General features: G+C 38.6%; 1 protein-coding gene across 5 annotated transcripts in view; it reads left to right on the plus strand.

Annotated features, from left to right (window-relative positions):
* The window catches only part of lpp (LIM domain containing preferred translocation partner in lipoma), a 145,990-nt gene that overhangs the window by 15,711 nt on the left and 103,902 nt on the right, over window positions 1–26,377 (plus strand). For 2 of the 5 annotated variants that reach the window (XM_026304848.2, XM_026304853.1), the window contains exons 2-4: window positions 2,232–2,422; window positions 5,473–5,534; window positions 23,316–23,361. The gene's annotated coding sequence lies outside the window, so the exon portion shown is untranslated. Of the gene's footprint in view, window positions 1–2,231; window positions 2,423–4,498; window positions 4,914–5,472; window positions 5,535–7,309; window positions 7,413–23,315; window positions 23,362–26,377 lie in introns of those variants that run through there. The other 3 variants (XM_026304849.1, XM_026304850.1, XM_026304851.1) reach the window with 3 other exon arrangements.

The following is a 26,377-nucleotide window of genomic DNA, read 5'->3' on the forward strand; positions in this document are numbered from 1 at the left end:
GACAATTATCACCAGATTCTTCACTACCCTTTAGTTCTACAGAACATTTTTGTACTTTTGGCTCAATGTTTTGCTTTTTACCCACAGCTTCATTTCCAGACACAGCGGGCAGCTGTTTTCAGTGAAAAAGCTAATGCGACATGACCAATAGTTATTATCAGATAAGACTTAAAAAGAGCTAAAAGAGAGAGAATATAGGATGGACTCTATACTAATGTTCGGTAGGCTACCTGCTGAATCTGTAAACACATAACAAATCCTATTTATTAGGTCATAGCACAAACTGCATTTGAAGATGGATAACGTGAAAGCTCATAGAAGTGGTCATCGTAAATCCATTGCCTCCTGCTGCCTGGTTGCAGTACAGGTCATAAACTCCACCACTCCATATTAGCAGATGGGACGTGAGCCAAACTACAACTCAAAGTACAAATCAAATACATTCTCCTCAGCTGATTTCTGTTATTTGAGGTAGATAATGTCATGCTGATTTGTGTACAAGTGCTCATTTTCCTAAGTTGGTTTCTAACAAGTGAGTTTAACTGTCAGTGTTGTGTTTATAGATTATTCTGCTATTCTGCCAAAAGGCTCAAACAATGTATTATTGCCATTTTATATCCTTATGAAATATTTATTATTTGGCAGCACACATTTTGCAATATTTCCTGCTGATACAAAAAAGTTAGTTTCTTGTATAGCAACAGAATACTTTCACAGAAGTCTTTTTAACAGGCCAGAGGTGTAAATAATAAAATAAACGATAATCGAATTCCATTTAGCTTCTTCTATTTCAGGGTCCTGGTCCCAGTCGTGGCAGACTCAATGTTAACAGTAACATATGACAATTCAAAATGTTCAGTGCTGTGCAACTTAAATATAAAGTACATCCTGGATAGAGTTAGTCTGTAATATGGAATCAGGACACAGCCTTTTGCCTGGTGTTTATTTTCACAGTTCAAAGTAATTATTTAAACTGTTTCTGGGATATAATGGTGGCAGACTGGTTTGACAGTGAAAAATTATAAATACTTGCATTTGTTAGTCAGTCTGTAGGTGACTTACACTCAACCAAACACAAGTTCATCCAGTTTATATATCAGTGTTTAAGTCAAACATTCTTCCATATGTAAGAAAGAGTAAAAATGCAGAAGCGTTACTGTCCAAACACTTGTGGACAACCCAAAACACGAAAGTGTAGTGTGTGACTGAGGCCTTTCAAATAAAACCCCAAACCTTTCAGGTCATATTATTCATTCCCACAGAGAGAGGTTGCACTTCTCTTGACACGTAACAGAGAAACAATGAAGTATGAAGTAGGGAAAACCGTACATGAATTGTTGACTGTGCATAAGAGTAACAGCACCAAGGCCTCGTTCACATATTCTGTGCATGTATTGAAAACAAAACTAGCAAACTAGAGGAAAAAGCTGTGACTGAAGCAAATAGAATAAATACACTAAGGAATGAATGAATCATATCTGGCCAATTGGACACTCTGACATTTTGTCCCAGTGCAAAAGAAGTTCACAGCCATACTAATGACTAATCTCTTGTTTATATTGCCATTGGCACAGTATGTACACTATATAGACATTCTCCCCTGCTGTCTGTTATGAAGTCCCATACCTGGATCTATGACGAGTAATATATCAGTGTATTTCAGTAAGGCTATATTCTAGAAACAAAACCAGCGGGCACAGTCAGACTACAGTGAATAAAGCAGTCACAAGACACTGATGAGCACTTACTCTTTTTCATGGTTCCAGAAGATAAATGGTGCATGGGAGCATTGCAGCATGCAATACGTAACATTTAAATTTGAATCTCAGCAAATTACAGCATGAGCCCATTCACACTTCACTGGATGAGTGTTCTGTGTTCACGCTGCAACACTTGCTGAGGTGCTTCCTTTTTTAGACAGTACCTTGCAATTTCAAATCCCCTTTTTTTTTCAGTTATCATGATCAGAGGCTCATTTTTATTAAACAACCCCAATTTATGAAAGAAGTCAAACAAATACAGCTTAACACACAACAACAGACTGGAAGCTTTTAGTTGAAAACACAATGAGTTGGCTTATAAGGGCATGGTTAGGGGTTTACCTTTAAAAAAGCAAAAAAATAAAAAAAAAGAAAAAAAAAAAGAATATATTTTAAAAAAAAAAAGGGAAACTAGATGCAGTAGTATGCATCAGGCATTTTTTCCTCTGACATACATCCTTGCTGACACAGGACGGCCGGGTGTTTGGGGCCTGCACACGCCGCTGGCCTGCTGCCTTACATGGGCAAACACTGAAACTCACCCAGCGGCTGGAATTTCAGCGCGTGACGTCACTGCCCACGACTCTCCCAGAGTTTGGATCAAGAAGTTTCACTTTTTTTTGGTGGGATTTGAACCTCGGCTGTATTTCCTAGAAAGCGAGGTAAGCGAAACTACCGAGCGCTTGAGCGATGCTTCAAACACATCTCTGCTATTATCGGCTGTGTTTCAGCCGCAGCTGTTGTCTCTGTGAGGGGATACCCCGGTGCCGTGTGGCTCGGTTTGTCCGGCCTTGTTGGGCTGTAATGTGGATTTTACTGTAGCTCGGACGGGATCTCAGTGAGGGCGTGGACTCAACGCGATAGTCTCGGCTGCTGCTAATGTTACACGAGGATACCAACAAAGATAACTTGTGGCTGGGTAACTGGTAGTGCTCGGACATGCATTGAGAATATAAGACTATGTGAACCGTCAGGTTTTTGCTAAACGAGACCTCTGGGCGTCTCTCTGGTGTTTCTGCTTTTAGCCCGCTGGCCTGCTGCTGAGCAATGCGGAAGAACCGCTGTCAGGAGAAACACGAGCAGCCGGTCTGCAGAGAGATATGCCGCTCAGTTGTTTTTTTTTTGTAGCACCGTCATAGGAAACCCTAAAGTGTCTCGTTTCAGGAGCAAATTGTCAGATAAGTAACTGCCATGCCAGCTTCGGCGTTTAGAGGACAAACTTTTGTTGTTGACGAAAGCGCAGATCCGCCACGTTGGTGATGAGTGAGATCGGTGCTCTTCACCTACAGAGCAGCTGCGGCTCATGGCCCTCATAGTCTGTGTAGACTTCACAGACACAATGTCATTCATCGCACATGCACGTGCACGCGTGTGGAGCCAGAACTGATAGGAGGTGTAGCAGCATTGGGCCGTTTTAGTGCACAGTGGCGCTGTTAGATGAATAGACGCAGCAAGCAACCCATTGATTGTGCATTCATTTGTGATTTTAGTTAGAAGTGCACAAACAGACCAGGCCTGACTCCACTTAAAGTCTGATTTCTTTACTAAATGCAAGTGAAAACTACACTTGTGCACATACATTCTGTTTTATGTATTTGTGAAACAAGTCCTAAAAGGCTCCTATGTGTTGTACTTTAACCACTTGAGTTTGAATGAAAGAAACTATTCCTACATCTATTTGCAGTGTTTCAGGTTAGAAAAATCCACATCTGTGCCCTGTCCAATATATTAGTAACCTTACTTTTATTTAAAATGACCAACCTGAACTTCCTCCACTTCAAAGCAAAGCCATCAGTGGGGTACTGCAGCCTTGTTGATCAGTACTGAATGCAACTTGAACTGTGTGTACTGTATGAACTGTGAAGTTCGGTATGTGTACGGGGTAGGGTGCTGATTGGGAAACAATGCTTGTACATAAGGGCAAGTAATACACATAAATATAGACTTTTCCAAAAACATTTAAAGTGGGCAGGGTTTCCTTTGCCTGCAGTTACTTCATATCTCAAGTTTTCCTCCAAAGCTTTACATGGGCCATAATGATAGATGATGCAATTAAAAACCATATATAAATGGCCTAGACATTGTCTGTTGCCTTCTTTTTTTGTGAAAAAAGAACATTGGTGCAGACTATAGATATTGTTCTGCCATAAGAAGTAGCTAGCGTGAAAAGTAAGTCTCACTTTCGTCTTTAAAAGACTGAATTCAAGCTTTGACTTAGATGTGAATTTCAAATTAATAACACCAAGGCCCCCTGAGAATGCCGCCATCAAACCGAATACATCTGCGTCACTCCGGCACATTTTTGACTCAGGCAACATTAAACGGGACTGTCTTTAAAATATCTGGTTGAAAAGGACTTGTTTGACAGCGTTGATGATGTTAAAGTTAAAAGATGAATGCCTCAGCTGCCTTTGAGCTCAGGCCCCCCAGTAGGTTTAGTCAAGTTATTCTACTGTTTGTGTTTCTTGGCATATTTTAATGAGGATGTCCTTTTCTAAAAGGAACAGCAGCATTTCCAGACTGAAAATACAGTTTTAGAGTGCAGCTTGATGTCAGGACAGCAGACTTTTAATTTCACCTGTGTGTGATTGCTACCTCTAGCAGATGACAGTCTGGTGTCAGGACACTAATATATGGAAAGTGTGGTCTACTAGAAAAACAGTATCAGTACGTTTTACACTGGCACAGTGACAGAGATCCGGTTGCTTTATGCTGTAGTGCAGTGGCTTTTAATGTTGGTGTAAATGGTCAAACTTACTGACCTGATCCAAGACTCTTGAACCCAACAAACCAAATAATGTTTTATCATGTTATACACTGTTAAAGAACCTGCCTTCATTAAAATATGAATTGATCCATGGCTAATGTTAAATAATCATGTTAGGGAAAAACAAAGTATACACTCTCCTGAAATAAATGACAAAATCAAGACAAACATAACTGTGACACAACATGGACATGTCAGCGCCCGTTTAAAATCTCTGTGTGCTCGAAGGCAGGGGTGTGACATGTAGCAAGCTGCTTTTGCACAACTATACTGTTGACTATCTTTTACTTAAATCAACAAAAAAAGTCCAGCAGGACAGTTGATTGTCCTGCATCATTCCTACAGAGCTGCTTCACTACTGAAAATTCCTGGGGGACTTTTTTATTGTAAGTACTTACATTGTGTAATGAAGTGTTTTCACTCGTGTTTCCTGATTAGATCCTTCTCAGGATTGTGAGGACTGGGCTTGATTGGCACTTCCCTCACTTTTAGTGTAACAGGGCGGAAAAATACACTTGTATGTTTATAGAGTAATAATAAATTGTCGCTATGCCCTTAACAGCAAAATTGTCTAATTTGTCCTGTTTCTGAGTGATGCCTTCATATCAAATGGTATTTTATTCTGCAAGTTCCCTTCACTAAGTAATTGTTACATTGTGGTGCAGTATTTTCTGTAATGTCACTTGTCGTCATTGTTTTCCCTGCACTTGTCTTTGCAATGAAGTATTACCTTGACAGTGTGACAGGTTCCTGGTTAAAACTGACAGAATCTAATTTAAATGGACAACTTATATTTAGGTTCACACAGGATTTATAGGAGCCTGCACAGGGTTCATCTTTCTAATGATGAACGACAAAGTCATGGGAAAAATATCTAGTTGACAGGACCCAGTTACTGTATCGTGTTGGTAATACAGAGCTGTCTTTATTTCTCAATCTCAACAGATTTCAACACATAGAGCTTCAACAGTCTTCCAGAAATCCCATATGTCAAGAGAGGAGAAAAGGTAAGAGAGCTTTTTGCTGTGCTTTGCTAACTTATACTTTTTTATTTTTTAGTCTCCTTCTTTTGTGCTTTCATGGTGGGTGGCAGCAGAACTTATTGTTTGGAAGGTTGTGTGCATTTTAAATTCCAGTTTAGGTGCAAAAATATTAGTATGTAACTTACCAAATCATGGCCAAGTCACACCTGCAGAAATCTGGCTATTGGAATTACTTGGGAACATAAAATAGCTCAGTGGCGAAAGCAAAATATGCATGGGTGGCCCACTTTGGTTAGAAAAACCATTGTGTCTTTCAGCTGGAATTCCTATTAACTTCTTAATGTTGTATTATCTGTGTAAGCTGTTGGCACAGCAGGTGTAATATCTTTATGTTAGGTCATGTTGGCCTTAATGCCTGGGGCAGATTTACTGCTCAGATTTTCATTTTGTTTGTTAGGTTGTTCACTGTGTTGTGTAATATTGCTGTATCGTTAACAAGCTGAAGAAGTTGCCCGAATTGAACTGCAACAGATGTGCGCATAAGCATCAAATGCAGTCATGACATGTGGTGTCGTCATGTTGGATGCTGGATACACAGCTGGATTTATTGCATCCAGTTTAGTTTAGCTCATTGTGAAAAGCACACATTATCCAACCCCAACCATTCTGTTATTCAAGTCTGCTGCTTCTTTAATGTCATCCGTAAGGCTCATTGTTCTGCACTGGGATTGCAGCCACCCTATCATGTTGCCCCGTTTGTCCAGATCTTCTAATATGCGTTTGAACATGGAACAGTTATGTCTTAGTAAAACAGAATTTGGTCAACAACTAAATTGCCTAATTTTTTTCTCCACAGATCACTCCCATTACAGAGTATTGAAAAATACTAATGGTGTCAGCTTTGTAAAAAAATTCCATGAGACTCATTTTGTTATTGGATTTAGGACTCTATATGAAAATGGCTCAAATTAGATGATGGGGAAAATGATCAGAAATGAGTTCCGGGGTCAGACATAGCAGAAACCATTAACAGGCTACAAATAAAACAAATGTCTTTCAGAGTAAGCATGAAAATGTGTGAATTTCTGGCTTCTGGATATTTGTCCTTTTGGATTTAGATGAAGTGACTTGTGTTGTGTGAGGAAACGAGCACCCTCACACTAAGTTGCTCTGCAATAAGATTCCAGTCCAGACAGGCTGGTGTAATGTTCTTTCTTTGTGGTTCCTAATATTACTGTGCTCTCCGCTGACCTGAAGGCACTCATGGGGAGTAATCAGACTTTAATTATACCTTCTTAATCACTTGAGGACAATCTGTGTGACCAGACACAAGATAGGAGCTTCTCTCAATAAATGGGCTATCTTTACCTTTTACTCTGGTCATGGTCACCTGATGAGCAAAAAAAGTATGAAATTGTCTGTCATATGTAATTTTTGTAGTTTAGATTCATATTTACAGATTTAAACAAAGTCATTTTCTATTCTCTACATTTTTTTACTATTTACTCTCGAAAACAAACCTTATAGAGCAGGCTTACAGAATTATCCATGTTAGGTCAGGCTGAGCCCAAACCGATTGTGAAAAGTTTTTTTTACAATCATCGTTATTATTCCTAGTGAAAGGTATGCACCACAGAACTGGCTCTGCTGAGTGACTCTGGCTCACAGAGTATGGCATTCCGAGCTAAAAGCAAACCAAACTGATATTGCCCTCAATACTGTCTTCATATTTTCTCCATATTTGGAAATGTTTACCTCCTCATGATGGTTGACAGAGGTTGGAAGAGGGGATGTGAGTCATTTCAGCTGCATAAGACTTTCTAGGGGTGAGCCTCATTTCCAAGTGACTGCCATTTAGTAAGGCTAGCAGTTTTCTGTACTTCAGTGATCTAAAGAGAAACTGTGAGTATCATTCTGTACTCAAATTTTTCTTTTAATATTTCATTTTTTCAGTTAGCATGCATGTGTAGATTGAAAGTAATTTGCTATTGACAAAAATGGCCAATGTAATATTACTCTAATTAGATATATTATATTCTAAATTTAAAATGAGCACGTTTATTAAGTTGTCCATGGCATTTTCGCGTTGTCCAAAAACGGTCTGTAACAGGCTCGATGTGGGGAACTCGTGTCACTGTTTGTCATAGTTTTACTGAATGTGTGAGAGCTATAAAGAAGATGTCATTGCTGTTTCCTTGCATCAGACACAGTACCAACACACAATGTTCCTGCGCATTTCTGCGAGTCTGGAAAAGACAGGGCATCGAGTCTGACTGTTCACCAGCTCCCTGGTTATTTGGGAAAGTTTTTGAGAAATCTAAGCAGCCAGAAATTTTGAACTGGATAGATATTTGGAGAGTGAAACAGTTAAATTACCCTGTATGTTTTCCTGTGACCGTTTTGTGATGTGTTTGTGTGTGCCTGTGAGTCAGGGCAGCGCAGGTCATTGAAGAATTCTGATTTTGCAGACATCCACTCTAACTGATAGCTACACCTTAACAGGTCTGACCTTTCTCCTAGCTTTTACTTTCACACTTCAAACATTTAGTGGCAGGTGCCTGGCAGTTTTTTTTTTATCCTTTTACAAGTAGAGGGAAGCAGTAAATGATTTTACTTAGCTGCAAGGCTTAATGCTGCAGACCTAAGTGATGGTGTGGCATTATTACCTAATTACTTTAAGTTATGCTGGAACTATATCAGGTTTCAGCCTTGAAGCTAGATTGTTTGCCAGTGTTGTTTTTTTTTTCTATTATATATTTTTATTTGATAATGGCTTCTGCATGTTTACACACTTACTACTGTATGCCAGCTGTTATTAGGCTTTTATCTCTTAATGAAATTAAATGCTAAACATATTGTCAGCTATGTTTGATCCTGTTTTCCATGTAGTTGTCAGAGTACTGACCAATACTCATTAATAGCTGGACCTAAATTTCACGGTGAATGACATTTCTTCATCCAATTTGTCTGAACCAGCTATGTTGTGGGTGAAATTATGACTGGACAGCAAGAAAACAAAAAAACTCTCAATGACATGGCCAAAGAGACAGCAAGAACTGTATGAGAAAACTGACTTTTTGTCTTTTTAAACAGACTTTTTGGGCCATGCCAGTGACAAGGCTCTAGGGTTAGCAGTATTGTTGAGGCTGCCTGACAGTCAGTCCACCACTTTGGGTCCAGACAAGAGCAGCTGAGAACAGGACTATAAAATTTAACCCAAATCCTCTCTGGTAGATGTTGTTCATCACAACCACACCAGTAGTGTAATTAAATTAAGTTGTGTGCCATTTGGCAAGAATCATTGCTCGTGTTAAGTGGAGGAACTGTGGGAACTGATGGTCCTGAGGAAGTTATTAGTGGACAAGTTTTACCTGGTTACCTGGCTTTGTTACCATGACTGTATAAATGATCGATTTTCATTCTGTCTATCTCCAACATTCCTGTTGCTTTGCAGTAGAAACTATAAAATCATTACACATATAACAAGTTTGATGTGCACTTAAGCACAGATGTCTTAGTGGTTATTGTGCAACAGTTTGGTGCTGGTTGCACAAAGTTTAACCATTGGATCCGATGTGCATATTTTTTGGCTTGACAGACACATTCAAGACCAGGCGTGAGTGTAAAGGAAACACTGTCAGCATAAGATAATAGCTGCCGTTGATAAGAATGACTTATTAATTTTTATTTTTCCTTACTGACTTTGATGTTGTAATTGGGATAAACCATTCTTGTCTGTCATCACATCAACTGGAAAAACAAATAAAAATTGGGAAATATGAATATTACACAATTTAAAAAAAGAGGTGTGTGATGTAAAGGAAGGCTGTATGTTTGTGTCATGACCAGATTATGTGATCATAATATGGTGTGAAGCACAAATGCAAAGGTGACACCCTGCACTGAGCAGGTGAGCAATGGGCCACACAAGATGCACTCATTCTACTTTTGCACTGTGTTTCAGCATTTACCATTATCCACCAGTTATCACTTGTGACCAGAGTTGCTGGTTGGTTAATGGTAAATGAGCTTTGATGAGCTAAGTATTTTTACACACTTTGTTAGAGCCTCTGAATATAAAATTCAAAGATCAGATTGGCAATTATTTATTATTTAACAAATAGTGAACTATTTCTAGTTTGGTATCTTAGAGTACTTGTAGTTCACTGCCAGTTTTCTGTACAACCAGTTTCATGAAGATTTCTAAACAATCAACAAGAATTCTTTGCAGCTTACTACTTACTACTAGTAAGCAGTGATAGTGGTCATTACATCAATCTCTGGCCACATCTCCTACACTCAAATTACTTAATCTGGTCTCCCTGTACTTTGCTGTCCTCAATTTCAAGATGTTGACATCCTCCAGAGAAATAGTATGTTTTCAAGACAAGACTTCCAAATGAATCTCGTCAACAAATTAAGGCATGATTAACAAGAGCAATTACACTGAGGATCCAGCTAAGCTGAGAAGAATCAGGCTAAAGTGGAGGAGATTATCTTTTTTTTTTTTTTTTTTTTTTTTTTTTTTTTTATTAAGCAGAATCACTTTAAGGGTTTGATTACTTTCTGTTTTTGTGTTTAAGTCTTGATTACTCTATAACTAATGATGCCTGCTTAACAGCATCTTTTTTTTTTTTTTTTTAAAACCATTCTTTACTGTTGAGAGTTGTAGAGTGCAGATGGAAAGCTGCGATTGTAAACAGAAGCAGTGCTGAAACAGTTGTGTTTAATGGCAGACTTGCCATAGTGGCACCAACACTGTTAAAACTTCAAGAATTATTAGAGTTTGTGAATATATGTCGGTATCTGCTGGGGACATCTGGACACATTCCAGGATACATTGACATTTTTTTCTCTTTCCCAGTAGAATTGGGACAGGGTGATTAAACAACATTCTCAGGCGCATAATTTTACACTAGGTCTCAAGGCATGTCCTGGGTCGCTTACTTTAGTGTTCATTTGGCTGCATGCTGGTGGCCATTTTTATATCTGAACATAAATATCCACCTTGTTTTAAGGTCTTTGGCACTTAAAAGGAGGTTCTTCTCGGGACACCACCTCCCCAAAAAAATAACAACCAAAAAAAATACCTGCACCCTGTAAGATGTCTTGATCACCCTTTATTGTTCCTGTGATTTTGGAGTTGTGATGAGTTATCAGCCTCGGCTGACATTTTATATCATAACTGAAGAATTCAGTTTTTTTTCTTTGTAGGAACAAAATATTTTTTACATTTTTATTACAGAAAAGTTTTCATTCTTGGAGCCCAGATTTCCCTCTGGAAAGATTTCTTATTCCTGCCAATGACCTCTATAGTTCTGTTTATTTCCTAAGGCTTGTGGCCAATTGTTAATATCAATGTGTTAATATCTCTCAAATTCAAGTTAAGATTTTTACTCAATGTAAAACATAATAAAATACATGTATGTGTTTTTAGTTAGCCTACTCACAAATTTACTAACAAAAAATTAGCCATGAATTTAATTTCTCTAGGCTACTAATTAGTTGAAATAGAGTTTTGTAGATTCACAGTAGCTGAATACACATTCCAAGGCCTTTTAACATTTTTATCATACGTTTATATGTAATACATCCAGATATGGACTTATTGGCTATATATATGTATATATATATATATATATATATAAAAATCCATATTTGGATGAATTCTCTTACCCAATCTTAATACTGTTATTATTGATAGTATTTTCTGATCCTGGATGCTTGTGGAACATCAGATGTTACTGTCTCATCAGCATGGGAATCATGAACTAAGAAACCAAAACACCATCTGATGAAATAATAGTAAAGTTCTTGGCTTCCCAGAAAAGCTCCTGCTGTTGGTACAAGTTAAATTTTACTGTCTGTTGTCAGATCACACCTTAGTTAATGGCAGCAGACATCCATCATTTTGCACACTCCTGCTGTTTGCTGTTCTTCCACCCTTGATTAGTAACCAGCAGCGATCTTTAACATTGTTATAAGTGTAGCAATTAAAGACAACTCCAGAAATGACTTTTCTTCTGTGCCCAAATCACTTAGGATCAGGTCTCACCAGCTGATTAATCTCAGATTAGGCAGAAGCTGGAGGGTAATGGGATGCCCTCCGCAATATGATACACTTGCATGGCATTCAGTGACATGCTGACCGCTGAAGACTGGTCATGCTACTGAAGCATGTTGTTGCAAAACATTAATGAGGTGCCAAAATATATAAACTGCACACCACATAAACTTGATTATAATGGAAAAAGAATGATGGTTGTTGGACGTCATGGTTGGTGTCACAACTAAAACCATACATTCCTTTATATTTCAAATATCAACAAGTAACAAAACAAATCAAATGATGTGTATTTATGGCGTACAGGTCGCTACTGCACATGCAAAATTTTTATTAAAAAGGAATTAAAATTAAACTGAATAAAAAGGAATTAAAATTAAACTGAACCTTTGTCTTCTACTGCAGGCGACAAATATCAATCATTTGTACTAAAAACTCAACAGTAGTCTTTAGTATTTAACAGAGCACAGTGGCAGGATACTGTAATATTCTAATAACAGGAACTTGATATGTGTTAAGAGTGTAAACTACCCTTTAGGCTACTTTCCTGTTAAGTATATCTTTTAACCTGGCAGGTGTTTTAACGTGATCTTGATTAAGGCTTGGGATGCTTTTAAAAGCTGTGAAGTGGTCAGTAAAACCTGTTTCAGTTTTAGAGGAGCGCTTAGTGTATCATTTTAGAGCTTTGTGCTAGGGCTTATGATGTTAAGGCAGTGTTTAATTGAGAGGGAAGAGTTCTGATTTTCCGCTACATCAGACACAGCGCTTTTTGTTCTGCTACAATCTCATTGTCTCATTGCGACTGTGAGTCGCTGGTGTCAGCAGCTCTTTGAAAGAGCTATGTTAACAGAGCTGAATTTATCAGTCTTATGTCTTATGTGTATTTCTTATGGCTCTTTGACAGGATTAATTGCCAACAAGTCCTCTGTGGTCCAGCAAGGCAATTGCCCACTGACCCAAATCATTTTCTTGCTCGAAGTCATTGTTTCTCTTCTGGCGGAGTTACACCTGGGACTGAGTCTCAACATAACCTCAGACTAGGCCCTTGCTGCATATATGGAAGGTGGTCTATGATGTGATGACGTGGTACCCTTTTTGTCAGGAATACCTATACTTTAGGCCATATCTGCTGCAGCTGGTGGTTTCCCTACCTGAGGGATTCATTTAAAGTAAGGAAAGTTGTCAGCAAACACACACACACGTTCTCAATGCGGTTTCAGTTTGAGAGTTGTGTGGATCTGACAAATTGTCTGATGTCAGAAAAGGAATAAGGAGTTTTTTTTTAAAACAAAATTTTGAACTGTGCCATGACATAACACAAAATATTAAGGTAAATAACTGACCAATCGGTTGCCTCTTTTAATCCATGTCACCTCGTTCCACCCCTACGTGGGATAATTGACAGGTTTGATTGACAGGTTGCTTTACTCATACACATTATGGCTTTAGGCTTCCTGCCCCACTATGGTAGGAATGGATTTGCTGTTCTTTCCAGGGGGAATGTACGTTCAACAAATTAGTGAAAATTAATGAAAATAGTTTAATTCAGTTATCAATATGTTGAGATGCGCCTGTCTATTATTAGATTACCTAAGTGATACACAGCGAGTTATGTTTTCAGCACTATTTTTAAAAGTATGTTGAGTATTGCAATATATGGCATTTTATATTGGTTTTGTATCATATCAAATCGAACCATACCGCACTGTATCGAGGTACGTATTATATCCTAGTGATACCCAGCCCGAACAATCACAAATGGTTTATCAGTTTTCCAGTTTGGGAGTGAGAGGCTAAGAATAAGACGCTCAATTGAGTTATAACTATGTTTAGATTCAGGGTTGATTAATAAGCTTGAATGGAAAATTGCTGCCAGTCCACCTCAGCCTGTACCTGACTGACATATTTATCCTACTGGAGCCAGGTTTCAAGGAAACAGAGCATATCAGTTATCAAATCAGACATTAACTGAGATTTAGATGAGAGATCTGATGTTTAGTAGCTGATTGTCCTCTTTTTTGTTCAGTAAGGGTAGTCTTCTTATTTTCATTTTTTTTTTTTTTTTTTACATTTTTTTTAATACCTCCCCATGTATTCATTTTTGATTGATATATTTTAGATGGTCATCGAGCAAACATAGCTTATATTGGGTGACAGCTGTAAGGAAACCGCAGAGAGGTGTATAAGACTGCAGCTGTGCCTAGTGATCTCAACACATTGACTAATTGTCATGTAATATGTTTTACTAGAACTTGGTAAAAGCTAGAACTGAAATGATTAGAGGGTGACAAAAAATCATTCATTATTATTCACTTTTCAGTTAAACTCTTCCAGCCTATAATATCCCTAAGAATTACATTCATTGTTGATGATTCTGTACTTTGCAGTTTACATCTTGCTAATGTTCAGTGCCGATGTAGGAAGGAGGGATAGGCAATGCTTTTTGAATATTTGCAAAGTCATTAAAAAAATGTCAAAACATTTATGCATTCATCATAAGTTCAGTCAAAAATGTTAAACTATATTTCCCAAAAGAAACATGGCGTCAGACACTCCTAAAGTGGAAAACACTATTTCTACTACTGGTACTTCTAACATGAGCCACCAAAACACTGCGACTTGTATTGAAAGCCACACATGATGGAGAGACTGTTAAGTGTTTAGGTATTACTGCAACTAATTCATAAATGTCTTCATTTCACTCATCTTTCTAATCCTTATATGCTCACCTCATTGTAACTTGATACCCACCACTGTCTGGAAATGTGGGTAGTCCAGATGCTGGATCTTTTTGAAAGCATGCACCTTAGGTGATCATGTTTAATGTCTTTTTGTAGGCTTTAATTTAACATGAGCAAAAGGAAGGCAGGAGCAGCCCCCGATGTGTGTGTTGTAAACCTGTGAACTGTGATAATAATAGGTGGTTAACTAAGCCTTCAGTTCACTGAAGCATGAGCCTGCTTTGTGCTGTCCAGGTGAGGTGAAGAAAGTTAACCCCCCTAATTGTCACTGTATAATTCACAGTCTACACACACACACACACACACACACACACACACACACAGAGCAGAGTAGAGGTTGAGTGAGAGAAGTTGGAGTTAAAGACAAAGTTTTTACAGGGAAAAATTTTAAAAAAGGAAAAAAAAAAAGGACAAGCGTTTATATTTATGTCTCCCTGACCGATTAACTTAGGGGAAAGATTTTGTACAAAGTGTAATAACAGGGGTGTTGCATGTAAACTATGGAGTCACTGAGCACTGGGATATGCAGAATAGTCCAGTACATCATTACATTTTTCACACTGTTTTTTTTTTTTTTTTTGACATAGTGTGTAGTGGGTGTTGACCGGTGATGTATGGTGTAAATGAGTTACCTTACTGAGCATTCTCTCTTGTGTTGTATTGTTTCTGATGTCAAACATACTGAATAATCTATATTGAATTCCAAATGGGATAACAAAACAAACGAAAATAAAAAGCCAAGACTTAACTCAATCGAAAGGTGCTGCTAGGAGCCCTAGGGCAATAAGATTTAGACTTTAAAGCACTGGTAATGCTATTAGAAGTACATAGGAAGAGGTGGAGAGGAGTGTTTGTCACAACATACAGAGAAAAGCATCAGTTGCTCTCCACATTTGTATTTACTTGCACTATTCTCATGTCAGATATAAAACATGGGAGGTTCAGAGGTTGTGGTCTGGGCTTAGTGATTTGCCCCAGAATCTACTTAATGAGTTTTTAGTTTTCTTTTGCCATCTTTTAAGGATTGCACCGGAGCCCAGATAGCCCAGAGCTCAAGTTTGTGCAAATTTTACAGTTTTTCTGCTAATGACAAAAGCATTGAGAAGTAACCCTCAGGCTTTTGTTCTCCAACACTTAGGGATGGGATAACAACTTGTATAGTAACAGTATCTCTGTGAAAAACCATTATCATGAAGTTTTGGTTTTTGTTAATGTTTTTAGGCAGGCACAGAGAGCTGCTTATTTTTCTCTCCTGACTTCCCCTCACGGTACATCAAACTCATTTCGCTTGTCAACCTTGAATTCCCTTTCCTTAGTGGAGAAAGGACAGTTTTCTTTACACAGTAAAAGAGACACTTTGAATCTCTTTTTAGGAGTGTGCCACATGTAAGCTGTCAGGAAATTTGTCCTTAATATCATGTACTGGAGAGTGAAGTTTTATTAGAGATGCTTTTTTTTGGTTTGTTTTGTTTTGGCCACATCTGGTTAGTATTGTTCTGTGGTCAGACATTTGGACCAGACTGAAATATTCCAACAAGTATTATGATCCTCAGAATGTAAATCGTATTGACTTAGCCTGCTGAGGGTGTTCACTGAAACTTCAGGGGATTACCAATTCCGCATCCAGTGAATGAAACACCTTGTCAACTATTGGATGGACTGCTATGAAATCTGATGCAGCCATTCATGTACCACCTGAGACAAATTTCAGTAACTTTTGGTTAGGGCTGCACAATATTGGTGAAGACTGACTTTCAATATTTATTCTGCAATAGATATTGTGATATTAAAAAATAAATGTGACAGGATAAAATGCCTGTGTTTGGTCAACATCATGTTTTATGGAGCAAAATAACTCCATACAACTGATCTCTCTCTTTTTTTTTTTTTGTTGTTGCAAATCTATCTTTTCAGTGACTAGCCAAGTGGCTTTGGTTGTTTGATAAACTGATGAGTTTGTTGTGCTCACCAAGTCTGGATGTGACTCTCAAATAACTCTGTGTATCCAAGAACTGGAGTAAATTATGTTATGTTAAATTATGTTACACCAGGCAGTTATTATGTTACACCTTTTTTTTTGGAGATTACTCAAGAAAAATAAGAACCATGCAAGTTTTACTTTTGTATCACTCAAGTAGAAGATGCAGTATGTTATTATATTTTAGACCCAAAACATCCTTCATGCAAGTACACAAATGCAGAGGCTTCAAGCTATGTGTGACTGGTTTCCTGTGTTGCTGTGTTTTGGTTGTTTCACCGGAAAATCCTACATGGTGCATGCGAGAGCTACAGTGTGAAACAACAGTATAAAGTGGCCTCTTCTCTTTGGGTTAACTTCTGCTCAAAACAACCCTGGAAATGTTCTGCGCTTCGGTTGGCTGACATTGCCCCCGGTGGACAGAACTTGATCACCTGCACCCCTGCCAGCAAGAATGCACATTGACTATGTCCACCAGAATGGTGCATTGTACCAGCTAGTGACTGTTTACGGTCTTGGGTAAAGGTAACAGAAACTTGCGTAATTGTTAGGTTACCGTACGTAGTCACAGAACTTCATCTGTTTAAAGTTTATAAAATTATTCTCGCAAATGTTTACTTTTTTTTTTTTTTTTTTCATCATCCATAATAGGTCTTTTGTCCATTTGGGTGTTTTCATCGTTAACTCTGACACTCGAGTTGTCGATATTTTCCTGTCTGTCTTCTCTTTAATCTGGCCCCCATTCCTTACACAGTGACAGCAGCCCAAGCGTTACCATCAACCTGACTGACGTGCTTTAACTCTCTTCCAGCCACGTGATTGGTTCATCATGCCGCTATTTTCATTACCATTGTCTGTTCGTGCTTTCTGTCAAAACATAGATGGATTGAGTCCTATCATTGTTGTATCGACCATGTCTTATATTTCTATCAAAGAAAAGTTATATTGCAATAATTATTTTAAACCTATTATCACCCAGTCCCACAGTCAGGCTAACAAATATTGTAGGGACACTTAGAAAACACGTATCCACTGAGGATATGAACCCAGCTCTCCTCAGCTTTGGGAGACCAAAGTGACAGTAATGTTTAGGTCAGTGGTCAGCTATTGTTTAAAAAACAAGGCATCATAAGTGTTCAAACAGCATATATAGTCTTAAAAAAATAGCAGCATGAAGATTGGAAGAGGGTTACATGTAGGTTGGGAGAAGGGTGTGACGCATGTACGCTTGTTTTTAGTCTCTTTCCTGCCCATCCGTCATAGCCTGTTGAATAAAGACCTTTTCACTGCCTAAATTACATTTCTTTGACAGATTGTGGGTCTTTAGAATTGTGTTAATAGTCTAATGTACTTGGATGATCACTTGTGTTTGATTGTAAATTACTCTGACTGTTTAATGGCTTTGATAATTTCAGTATTTAGTTCATTGTGTTTTTTCCATGGTCTACAAGACTGAAAATAGTTTAACCTATGTTATCATAATGGATTTGGCATTGAATGAAATTGGCTCATTTTATTTGACTGTCAAAAAGATTTTCCTGAATGTTTCTGAGGATCTCAAATGCACAATAGGCACATGGTGTAAGTGTCAGCTAAAGGCATAGGAGTAGGCCATATTTTTAGATATAGATTTTTGGTTGTGGCTTCCGGTTCAGTCTATTGATCTGTCTTTAATTTATTTTTGCAGTGACATTATCACTTTACACACTTGGGTAAGACTTGGTGTCCTTTCACGCGTGGTTTGTATAATACCACAGGGATGTGGAAGATCTGAAGTGGGGCGCATAGAGGGAGAATGTGTCTTCCATAAATTTAAAAATTTCTTCATAATTTCTCAAAATTTTTTGTTCTTCTTAGTCATATGTGTTAAACAGGATTTGCCAATAATAGATTAAGAGTGCCCTAAATGGTGCCATTTTGCAAAAATGTAAACAGATATAAGCTAAAAAAACAGCGTTCAAGTTGTAGTCCAAGAGCCTAGCTCACTCAATGCTCACTCAAGGCTATTCGCTATGGCGATTTGGGGAAATTGCTAGAATTAGGGTCAGCCATGGGTCACTTTTTTCAGTCTTCTTCATCACCTTGTGGTAAAAATGCATGCCTCACCTATAGTACTGTATTTTTATGTAGTTTTTCTTTTGTTGTATTTCTTTAATTAATTTAAGTATTCAACATAAAACCAATTAGAGGATTGTGTCTAAGGGCTGATGTTTTACAGCAAGTGTTGTTGCATGCCTTTTTTTTTTATGTCGGTGACACAAGTCTGTGATTGTTAAATAGGCTAAAGTTATTGAATAAAACATGGTTTTAATTTAGTGTACCCCTGCCTTCCACCCAAAAGACAGCTGCGATAGGCTCCAGCAGATCCCTGTGACCCTAATTAGGAATAAGTGGGTATAGATAATGGATTGATGGATGGTTTAAATTCAATTCAGTTCTTGTTTCATGTAAATGAAATGGGTTGTGTTAAATATTTGTGGTATGCGGAGTAACAGAACCATTGTGCAGACCTGGGCGCATTAGATGTAATTTAAATACCCTGCTTATTGTTGGGGCAGTAGTACAATGTATTATAAGTAGAGGTATTTATTGACATACAGTGGGTACGGAAAGTATTCAGACCCCTTTAAATTTTTGACTCCTTGTGTCATTGCAGCCATTTGCCAAAATCAAAAAAGTTCATTTTATTTCTCATTAATGTACACTCAGCACCCCATCTTGACAGAAAAAAACAGAAATGTAGAAATTTTTGCAAATTTATTAAAAAAGAAAAACTGAAATATCACATGGTCATAAGTATTCAGACCCTGTGCTCAGTATTGAGTAGAAGCACCCTTTTGAGCTAGTACAGCCATGAGTCTTCTTGGGAATGATGCAACAAGTTTTTCACACCTGGATTTGGGGATCCTCTGCCATTCTTCCTTGCAGATCCTCTCCAGTTCTGTCAGGTTGAATGGTGAACGTTAGCGGACAGCCATTTTCAGGTCTCTCCAGAGATGCTCAATTGGGTTTAGGTCAGGGCTCTGGCTGGGCCAGTCAAGAACGGTCACAGAGTTGTTCCGAAGCCACTCCTTTGTTATTTTAGCTGTGTGCTTAGGGTCATTGTCCTGTTGAAAGGTGAACCTTCGGCCCAGTCTGAGGTCCTGAGCACTCTGGAAGAGGTTTTCTTCCAGGATATCTCTGTACTTGGCCGCATTCATCTTTCCTTCAATTGCAACCAGTCGTCCTGTCCCTGCAGCTGAAAAACACCCCCACAACATGATGCTCCCACCACCATGTTTCACTGTAGGGATTGTATTGGACAGGTGATGAGCAGTGCCTGGTTTTCTCCACACATACCGCTTAGAATTAACGCCAAAAAGTTCAATCTTGGTCTCATCAGACCAGAGAATTTTATTTCTCATAGTCTGGGAGTCCTTCATGTGTTTTTTGGCAAACTCTATGCAGGCTTTCATGTGTCTTGCACTGAGGAGAGGCTTCCGTCGGGCCACTCTGCCATAAAGCCCCGACTGGTGGAGGGCTGCAGTGATAGTTGACTTTGTGGAACTTTCTCCCATCTCCCTACTGCATCTCTGGAGCTCAGCCACAGTGATCTTTGGGTTCTTCTTTACCTCTCTCACCAAGGCTTTTCTCCCACGATTGCTCAGTTTGGCTGGACGGCCAGGTCTAGGAAGAGTTCTGGTCGTCCCAAACTTTTTCCATTTGAGGATTATGGAGGCCACTGTGCTCTTAGGAACCTTGAGTGCTGCAGAAATTCTTTTGTAACCTTGGCCAGATCTGTGCCTTGCCACAATTCTGTCTCTGAGCTCCTTGGGCAGTTCCTTCGACCTCATGATTCTCATTTGCTCTGACATGCACTGTGAGCTGTAAGGTCTTATATAGACAGGTGTGTGCCTTTCCTAATCAAGTCCAATCAGTTTAATTAAACACAGCTGGACTCCAATGAAGGAGCAGAACCATCTCAAACAGGATCAGAAGAAATGGACAGCATGTGAGTTAAATATGAGTGTCACTGCAAAGGGTCTGAATACTTATGACCATGTGATATTTCAGTTTTTCTTTTTTAATAAATTTGCAAAAATTTCTACATTTCTGTTTTTTTCTGTCAAGATGGAATGCTGAGTGTACATTAATGAGAAATAAAATGAACTTTTTTGATTTTGGCAAATGGCTGCAATGACACAAAGAGTGAAAAATTTAAAGGGGTCTGAATACTTTCCATACCCACTGTATACATTGTTGTAGTAGATTTATGTAATTTCTTTTTGTGAACTATCACAGTGACAATAGGTTTGGTACAGCTACTATTTATCAACCACTGCATGCCTCAAGGGTAGAGTGCTAGTACTCTCATACAATCTTGCTTTTAATTTACTGGGTTGGTAAATGATAGCCACAGACAAATATGAGCTATTTTGATAGTTTTCCATGATTTCTGTCCAGATAATCATTTACACATCTCCTTCTCAGCTGGATACTTCCCCAGATGTCTTAGAACATTCTGAAACCCTTTGGTATTTGTGTGGATCTGTAACTTAGCAACTGTATAATCAATCAATTTTAGTGGAGAGATTTCAAGACCCCCACTTCTCTGGGAACAAAAATCACAGCGACTGGTCAGATTTTGGGCTACTATTTATAATGTAATTTATTTGTTTTTGTTTTGATGACTGAAATCCTAGCTGGAGAAGAAATTACTGTGAATACAGGTTTTGATATTTCTGTTTACGGCTGTTTTGTAGTTGTAGAAAATCTCGCTATGGTGGTTGTTTGTGTGAGGCCCTTGCAGAAATGAGTATGTGTAACTGCATATGTGTGTGTTGCATGGAGTTGCTGAAGAATACCATGATATTTAATGCTCGGTAAATCTACCCTAGGTAAATAAGGGTATAAATAAAATATCCAACCCACATAGTGGCAGTACACAATTTAAGTTGATGCAAGACAAGCAAACAGGAAGTGAGGCATATTTCCCAGACACTTAATGTAATAAGGTCCCAAGTTAGCTGTTACTTTCTCAGCCAACGGTGTATGGGTAAATGACACAGTTCTGGTGTATGTAAACAGGGAAAGTTTGGCCTTGATGGTGGCACTTGGGGGAAGATCTGATGGTGGAATTTTGGGGGAGTAGGCAGTTTTCACGGTTTTGTAGAAAATAAGTGCCAATATAGAGTGTCAACATACGTCTCTAAACAGGACATTGTCTCCTATAAGTCATTAAGTTTAAGTTTAAGTTAAGTTTTCTGGCACTTTTCATTGCTTTATGAACCACTAATTCAATTCCAGTTAATAGTCTAATTGGCAGACATCTCAAAACCAATGCAAAATATGAGGAAATATGTTTTTGAAAATGTGCTTTCATCACATAGTTAGTGACTGGTGTTCATTTCCAGTCTGGTATTGGTTACATTTATAATCATTCCACTTTTACAGCTGATCTGGCAGCCTCACCTAGTCTGTTAATTGTATTTACCTATTTGTTTAAATAAATACATCACTTTACAAATTTTTCTACCATTTTTTATTTTCAGAATGATACTCTAACATAATTTAGTATTAATCTATTGATTATCATTTTATTAATTATTTAATTTATAGGGCACCTGAACATGGGGTAACACTTTACATCACAGTAGATATATGGTGTTTTTTAACATATTTTACAGATTATCAAAATTTTTGCAGATTCATTTTCATCTTAGCCAGCTAATTGTTTCAGATCAAATTCTTACACATACTTATTTTTCACATTATTACTTATGTCAAAAAGGTGGTAATTTATTACTTATTACTATTATTATTTATTATGTCTTTTGATGCAAATTTGAATACTTTCAAATAATACTTTAATTAACTAAATCCTTACATTTCCACATTTGACTAACGGAAAACGTTCTCCTTCTGTGGAAACACAAAAAAATACAAACTGTTCAGTCCTCAACACTAAAGCACCTTATTAAAAATGGAAAGTCAAACTTTTTTTGAGGTCAGCATATTAAAATTACTCTTAGACTTGCATTTTAAATGGAATAAAAGTGTCAGACTGCATTAAAAGACACCAAAACAGAGCATGCTCATCAACATCATTTCCCTGGAGGAAGTTGTCCTCAACATCGTGTCCGCTGGTTACTTTTCCTCTGTGCCAGCTATTTGCTGGGCTTCTGCAAAATAGGGAGCTTGTGTTCGAACAACGAACGCAACTTCAAGCAATACTTGTTCCTTAACATTAGCACAGCGCAAAAACCTGAAGTGAAGTTGAGAAAGGACTTAGTTGTCAGTTGCATGTTTTCAAAAACATTGTATTATATGTTGAAAAAAATAGCGTGAAGGAGGCATGGATAACAATCCCAAACTGGCGCCCACCAGTAATTATGATGTGAGTACAAAGAGATTTTTGCCGTTCTAAAGGGAGAAGGGGAGTGTAGGTGTATTAATTCCTATTCCTTCCTGCTTCCTTGACTTGGAAGTTCAGATTTAGAAAAATAGATCCCCCCTCCCTCAAAGAAAAGAAAAAACAAGAACTGTCACGTTGACTGACGCCAATCGTATGTAGCATCTGTGTTCTCACTGCTGCTCCCTATAGTATATGCCACACTGTGGCAATGTGGGAACCTGACAATGTCAATTTATCAGAACAAAAGCGTTCCTCCGCAAGAGGAATACACATCTCTGGGCCCTGGAGACAAAAATCATTCCACCCCCACCCTTACCTGTATCTAAACAGAATGTAGGACATTCACAACACCAGAAATAGAAATTTCAGTCACAATTATCATTTTTGAATCTATCCCCTGCAGTCAAAAGTTATTGTTTGACTTTAGGAGTTAGTGCTGCACCTAACTACTAACTTTCTTAAAGTAAACAATTGAATGAAAACGCAGTGAGATGAATTAAACACCAAAACAGGTGCTTCTTACCCAGGTTAAATGATTTAAATCTATATCCATTCTGCTCTAAATGTTTGTGAAACTTAATTTTCTTTTTATTTGTGAGCTGACTACTTACATTTTCTTTCTTTTTAGGTGTCTGATCTCATAGTCCACACCATCATTTAGCGCTATAATTTGGGTAAGTACCTAATTTTTCTTACATCCAGTAGTTTGTAGTCACATACCAGAAATGCCTCTACAAACACTACTGTAATTCTCTGCCCTTTTTATTTCATTTTTGACTTTACAAAAGAGCTGTAGTAGTAGTGGGATTTAATTTGATCCATATCAGATGCATATCTCCCCTATTTGGTGAAAGTTCAGTAATTAACTGGTATCATACATTTTCTTTTCATATTTACCTCTCCCACACTTAACTTTTTCTTCAGATTTGTTGCAATGGTATTATATTTTTTTCTTTTATTTTGACATTTCAGAAAAATGGCCATGTCGTGAAACTTTTCAAGTGTTACACTTATGTATACAGTATACTTGTCCAAACACTTCAACAGAGTTGAGTAATATCAGTAGTGATTATAAACAGCAATACATTACAGAAAATCATCCAGAACCTCTTTTTTTGACATTTATCAATCCATCAATAGTGAGTCTAATTTTTTTTTTTTTTTTTTTTTGGCTCAAAAGGGAAAATTTTGAATACCTTTGGCTTACTTTATAAAATGTTTATTGTGTCTACTGTGTTTATTGTATTGTATGTTTATTATTTATTATTGTGTGTTTCCCCTGTATTTACCACAGAGAAAGTCATTATAGCTTCTGATTGGTCAGCACAGTGTCTTGTGACTGATCAGGGAAGTGTGACTGTTGTGGTTATCCAGATAGTTAAGTGTATATGCTATACAAAGTTGTTCGTCCCCATCTTGCTATCTCCTCTAAATAAGGGTGATCCCATTAACCACCTATCGAACCTGCACATGACACTTGTTTCAATACAAGTATAGAATATTAAAATTGTGCATTTTTGTCATTTTGATCATTTGAAAAACCTTTTTAACTTTATTCGTTTTTATGCAGGAAACTAGGCATTTATTATTTGTTTTAATATTTTTTTGTTTTATAGTTGCTGTTTTTTTTTTTTTTGGCAAATCCTTTTTTTTTTAATCTGCTTTTCCTTTCGGCTGATCCCTTCAGGGGTCACCACAGCGAATCATCTGCCTCCATTCAACCCTATCCTCTGTATCCTCCTCACCCACACCAACTATCCTCATGTCCTCCTTCACTACGTCCAAGAACCTCCTCTTTGGTCTTCCTCTAGGCCTCCTTCCTGGCAGCTCTAACCTCAGCATCCTTTTACCAGTGTATTCACTGTCCCTCCTCTGAACATGTCCAAACCATCTCAATCTGGCTTCCCTGGCTTTTTCTCCAAAACCTCTAACATGAGCTGTCCCTCTGATGTACTCATTCCTGATCCTATCCATCCTCGTCACTCCCAGAGAAAACCTCAACATCTTCAGCTCTGCTACCTCCAGCTCTGCCTCCTGTCTTTTTCTCAGTGCCTCTGTCTCTAAACCAGACAACATTGCTGGTCTCACCACTGTCTTGTCCACCTTTCCTTTCATTCTTGGTGACACTCTTTTGTCACACATCACACCTGACACTTTCCTCCACCCGTTCCAACCTGCTTGCACACATCTCTTCACTTCTTTTCCACACTCCCCGTTGCTCTGGACTGTTGACCCTAGGTCCTTAAAATCCTCCACCTTCTTCACCTCTACTCCCTGTAACCTCACTGTTCTACTTGAGTCCCTCTCATTTACACACATGTACTCTGTTTTGCTGTGGCTAGGCTTCATTCCTCTCCTTTCCAGAGCAAACCTCCACCTCTCTAGATTTTCCTCCACCTGCTCCCTGCTCCCACTACAGATGACAATGTCATCTGCAAACATCATGGTCCACAGAGATTCCTGTCTAACCTCATCTGTCAGCCTGTCCATCACCACAGCAAACAAGAAGGGGGCTCAAAGCTGATCCTTGGTGCAGTCCTACCTCCACCTTAAACTCCTCTTTCCCCCCTCAGCAAACCTCACCACTGTCTTACAGCTCTCATACATGTCCTGCATCACTCAAGCATACTTCTCTGCCACTCCAGACTTCTTCATACAAAACCACAGCTCCTCTCTCGGCACCCTGTCATACACTTTTTCCAAATCTACAAAGACACAATGCAGCTCCTTCTGGCCTTCTCTATACTTCTCCATCAGCCTTCTCAAAGCAAATATTGCATCTGTGGTACTCTTTCTTGGCATGAAACCATCCTGCTGCTCACAAATGCTCACTTCTGACCTCAGCCTAGCTTCCACTACTCTTTCCCATAACTTCATTGTGTGACTCATTAGCTTTATTCCTCTGTAGTTTCCACAACTCTGCACGTCTCCCTTGTTCTTAAAGATGGACACCAGTACACTTCTCCTCCATTCCTCAGGCATCCTCTCACTCTCCAAGATCTTGTTAAGTAGCCCAATCAAAAACTCTACTGCCACCTCTCCTAAACACTTCCATACCTCCACAGGTATGTCGTCAGGACCAACTGCCTTTCCACTCTTCATCCTCTTCAACGCCTTCCTCACTTCATCCTTACTGATGTTTGCTACTTCCTGCTCCACAGCAGTCACCTCTTCTACTCTGTGCTCTCTAACATTTTCCTCATTCATCAACTCTTCAAAGTATTCCTTCCATCTTTCCATCACACTTGAGGCACCTGTCAACACATTTCCATCCCTGTCCTTGATCACCCTAACCTGCTGCACATCCTTCCCATCTCTGTCTCTCTGCCTTGCCAACCTGTACAAATCCACCTCTCCCTCCTTGGTGTCCAACCTATCATATAAATCCTCATACACCCTTTGTTTGGCCTTTGCCACCTCTATCTTCACTTTACGCTGCATCTCCCTGTACTCCTGTCTGTTCTCTTCTGTCCTCTGTGTTCCACTTCTTCTTAGCTAACCTTTTCCTCTTAACACACTCCTGAACTTCCTCATTCCACCACCAAGTCTCATCATCAGCTTTCCTCTTTCCAGATGACACACCAAGTACCCTCCTACCTGTCTCCCTGATCACTTTAGCTGTAGGTGAACCAGTCAGAACCTCCTGACCTCCCAGAGCCAGTTTCAGATCCTCCCTGAAAGCCACACAAC

The sequence above is a fragment of the Mastacembelus armatus genome, chromosome 4, assembly GCF_900324485.2.
Source record: "Mastacembelus armatus chromosome 4, fMasArm1.2, whole genome shotgun sequence".
Classification (NCBI taxonomy): domain Eukaryota; kingdom Metazoa; phylum Chordata; class Actinopteri; order Synbranchiformes; family Mastacembelidae; genus Mastacembelus; species Mastacembelus armatus.